We start from the raw sequence: 4,727 nt of genomic DNA, 5'->3' as shown, positions 1-4,727 counted from the left end.
CTCTCTCTCTCTCTGGTGTTTTATTCAGTGGGTCTCTGGGTCTAGAAGGTGTTAGACCTTTTGGTGGTGAAGTGAGACTTGTGCAGGCGCCGCAGCACACAGTGTGGCAACGGGAACTTGAACTTGGAGTCATTCATGGAAGCCACCCGGCAGGCTGCAATCTCTTCCACCTTCATGATCTGAATGGACTGTGCATAGGCATGGTGTTGGGCACCCATGTCTGGGTAGCACTGTATGACAGCACCAGCAGGGGTCAGGTCGCAGTACTGGCTGTACATGTTGTGTGTTCCACTGCGGGAGTCACAGTGCAGTCAGACACCCAAGTTCTTCATACACAGTGGCGATTTCTCAAACACCTGTCCACAATACACTATCTCTCCCGATGACTTCTTCATCTTCAGCTATGATATGAAATACCAGAAGCAGGACTTGGCCACCACATGGTTGGGTGCGAAGATGCACATTTGGTTCAGTGGTGGCACTTTGGGGTGGGCAAGCAGCTCCCTACCTTGTACTCCCAAAGTGTGCACAAGGCCTTCATGGTGATGCGTCCTCATTTTCCTCTCATTAAAATGAGGCTGCTTTCCCCTGTCCTGAGCCTGTCATTTGTAACTCTCTACATGTGGGGAAATGATGCTTTTCTCTGCAGTTCAGGGATGTGAGACCATGTGTCCTCCTGATAGAAGAGACTTTTGTGAACATAGAGCATACTTCCTTTCTAAGTTTACCCTAATTGCTCCCGAGTAATTTACAGCCCCACCCTTTGTGAATTAGGACTCAGACTTTCCACAGCAGCACTTTGTGTGATTTGCTTCTGACAGGATGTGAAAGCCCTCCCACCTAAGTACCGTCCTCTGCTGCTCTTGGCTCCACAACACAGCGCTCCCCGTAGTCAGTTCCTGGAGTGGCACAGCGTGGGGAGTCATTTTCTCTGCCTGACAGTCTCATGGTCAGGATCCCTGGTCACACGCTTGTGTTTACCCTGTTCTGGGCTGTCCTTTCTGCATGGAGTTCACTGTCAGAGAGATCAACACTGATTTACGGCGAAGAGGCAATGAGGCCTCTTCATGGTTCAGCAACTATGCCACTTCCATGGGCAGTTCACTGGCAGACACGTTTAAGGGTCATCAGAAGGGTATGTATGACAGCCATGGCCCTGCTGCTGCATCAATGGTGGTAGCAAAGGCAAGTGCCCAGGTCCATTCATGGGAGCCATTTTCTGGAACATAGAAAAAAAAGTTTGCTCGGCCAGTAGGTTAGTGAGTCAGAGGGCGCAGCTTGACCCACGGTGCAATAGCCCTGATGCTCCGGAGCAGCTTGACCCACGGTGCAATAGCCCTGATGCTCCGGAGCAGCTTGACCCACGGTGTTCCTCCTTCTCTCACTTGTTCAGATGTGGCCTATAGTCTGCCATCTTGGGAGGAATGGCCGGCTTCATTACCTTTGCTCTCAGCTGGGTCTTGAAGTCCAATATTTTAGCAATTACGAAGAAGTAAAAACGCGTTGGTAGGTTGAGGAGGCACCTGGTACTTAGAGAGGCATGGCAACCGTGAAGCACAAGCATACCGACCTCAGGTGGGTTAGGCTTTGCACAGGGACACGTGGCAGTGGGAGCGGCCAGAGGAGCTGAGTCCAAGATCAGCCCCTCTGAATAGGTTCATAATTTCCTTAACTTGCATGTTGCTTTTTAACATTAAAAATAATGTGCATTTTGAGGAATCGGCAAGAAATGGGACTTCTCATGAGAAGTTTAGCTCACGTTTAGACAATCTTTTGTTTTGTTTTGTGTTTTGATTTTTCTTTTCGAGACAGGATTTCTCTGAAGCTTTGGAGCCTATCCTGGTACCAGCTCTGTAGACCAGGCTCACCTTGAACACGCAGAGATCCTGCCTCTGCCTCCCGAGACCTGTGCCACCACCACCACCCAGTCATTTAGACAATCCTAATACTTTACATTTTCAATACTTTCCCTTCGTTATGTGCTTGGTTGTGAATATAGTCCACAACCTAAAGTGTCCACACTGGCACACACATGTAAGCATATTATGGCACTATATTATCATTTCTAAATTTAGTGTGTGTGTGTGTGTGTGTGTGATTGTGTGTGTGCGCATGCGTGAGTGAGTGCACGCACACATGTACACACACACAAGCATGTTATGGCACTTACCAAGGTCCGAGGACTCTGTGGAGTCTGTTCTCTGCTTCTGTCTTTACATGGGTTTCAGAGTTGAACTCAGGTCATTGGTTTTGTGAAACAAGTGGCAAATGTTTTTCCCCACTGAGCCATCTTTCATGCCCCTTGTCTTCATCTTTATATTCCCTTTTAAAGGGAAAATATCATTTTTTCAGTAAGCTCACAGACTTCAAAGACAAAATATCCAGAAGAGAAAAAAAATCATATATGTCTCTCCTGAGGCTTTCTTGGATTCTTATGGCACCTCGGGACTTTTGGAGAGCAGGATATTAAATATTTCTTTTCCTTTTCCAAAGCAGTTGGAGGGAAGAGTGAGCGGCTGGGGTTTCTCCCACCCCTACGTGGGGAACTTCAGATAGCGTGTAGCATTGATGTGTGACACGCTGCTTGTTTCTAAAAGCATAGGAATATTAAAACACTCCTATTATCTGTGCTTAGCCTCGAGCCTCCTTTAATGATCCTCCCAGATCTTGCAAGAACTCAGACTAAATCGAGTCCATGAGTTCAAATAGTAGAAACACAGTGTCAATTAATGGTTCTTGTCAGGACCCATCAATTATGGTACCTAACGGTTAGCCATTTTTATATCTCCTCACGGTACTTGGGCAGCTCATTAAAGCCTCTCGCCTTTGCACTGATGTGCTCCTCAAAAGAAAAATCAGCCAATCCGATGGCTCTCTTGGCTGAACTCAGAGTCCAGTAGCACACATTACATTTCCGCGGCAGAACCTTCCTCTCTGACGTTTGAACATATGTGCTTTTCATTTAAATTTTTATAGGCAATCTTTGCTGTATCCCAATCTTTAAAGATACACTTTACAAGTAGTTGGATTAAAACATATGGAAAAATTATCTGTAAAATCGTGTTCTCTCCTTTGTTTAGCTATCAACAAAGTTCAGCTTATTTTACTTAAGTGAGTACTGATCAGTGTAACTGAGAGAATTCATACATCTTTCCCTACCACCATATGAAGTTTAGAATGATAGTTGGGAATAATCACTCAGAAATCCATGGGGTAATTAGTAAACCTGGAATATTTCTCAAATATGAATCCTACCTTCTCAGAATTGCAGTCTTGCTTCAGTTCGTTTCCAGGAACTAACTTGATATTACTAACGACAGCACCATTTCTTATTTTAGTACAGTAGTTGGGGTCAAATCCTGCCATCTATGAACAAGGTATTCATTTGAGATATGACTTTAAGATCATTTACCCCTATTTCTCACCTACTCCAAAGCATAAAAGACAGAACCTTCTGCCACTGAGTAATGAATGAATGCAAGGAACATATTAAACACTTTATACTGAGTGTGTACTACATAAATGCTGACCAGACTTGTTTTCTATATTTCTGCCTCATATAATAAAACCCTGACTGATCAAAAAATATGAAGGCCAAACAGTTCATAACAGATATGGTGAGAGATCTGTCTGCATTGTCATGTCTGGGCACAAGACTGTGTGCCCTACTCATCCGGAGATGACAAGACCTTAGCTTAGAAGCTGACTGTCCCTGTGGATTAAATCTGGTATGGAAACGACAGCTCCGGAAATTCCCAGTATGCCATGTGCCATGACTCATAAAATGTGTTACTATTCTTACTATCACCTGTGTGGCTACAAAAAGTCATTTACGCCTAGACGTTTCCCACCTCATTAAAAATATGTGGAAAAGGGAAATTAAAAAAATCTCCTCACTGCAAACAGAACTGAACCAGTGTTTATAAGCTTAAGAAACCGCTATAAATAATCGTAGAAAACTATTTTACGTAAAGGACAACTCAATCTTGTGTGATATTAAGAAACCAGAAGCCATTTTTTTGGGTGGGAAGTTATGGATTGTAGTCATCTTGAACTAGAACTTGAGGCAAGGCAGGTTACCTGTGCCAGTGTCTGTCTTGGCTACGCCTCAATCTCAACAAGAAAATTTAGCTAAAAATATAACTAGAAATTCGCTACTAAGTTTTAGGATGCAACACTTTAACAATTTAAATCTAATCGAGAGGGCTAGGGGAAAACTTAGACAGTGAAATGTGTTCTGTATGAGCATGGAGATGCAAATCTGGATGCCCACAGGTATTAAGCACCTGTAATGGCAATGCCGTGGAGGCAAAGACAGAAAGACCTGTGGGGCTCACGGAGCAGCTAGTGTTGTTGGATCAGTGTGCTCCGGGGACAGTGAGAGCCCGTGCCTTGGAAATGGTGGAAAGAGACTAAGGAAGATACTCAGCATTGCCTTATTCTTCACATGTGACAATACATACTTAAATTTTCACATTCATGTATGCACACACTCAAATACACTTGCATACACATACATGTATCAAAAAACCCTAAGACAAAATTCTGTTTAGAAGAGAAAACAGAAAAGTAGCAGTAGCTACTTTTATCAATTTTTTTATTTTTTTTGGATTTTTGAGACAGAGTTTCTCCGTAGCTTTTTGGTTCCTGTCCTGAAACTAGCTCTTGTAGACCAAGCTGGCCTCGAACTCACAGAGATCCACCTGCCTCTGCCCCCCGAGTGCTGG

At 44.0% G+C, this 4,727-nt stretch overlaps 1 protein-coding gene and 1 pseudogene across 2 annotated transcripts in view; one reads left to right on the top strand and one right to left on the bottom strand.

Moving 5' to 3' along the window:
* Pdzrn4 (PDZ domain containing ring finger 4) overlaps positions 1 to 4,727 on the top strand; it is a 362,347-nt gene that overhangs the window by 242,458 nt on the left and 115,162 nt on the right. The window lies entirely within an intron of this gene.
* LOC101982676 lies at positions 42 to 541 on the bottom strand (annotated as a pseudogene).

The sequence above is a fragment of the Microtus ochrogaster genome, chromosome 15, assembly GCF_000317375.1.
Source record: "Microtus ochrogaster isolate Prairie Vole_2 chromosome 15, MicOch1.0, whole genome shotgun sequence".
Taxonomy (NCBI): domain Eukaryota; kingdom Metazoa; phylum Chordata; class Mammalia; order Rodentia; family Cricetidae; genus Microtus; species Microtus ochrogaster.
This window is presented reverse-complemented; position numbering and strand designations above follow the sequence as displayed.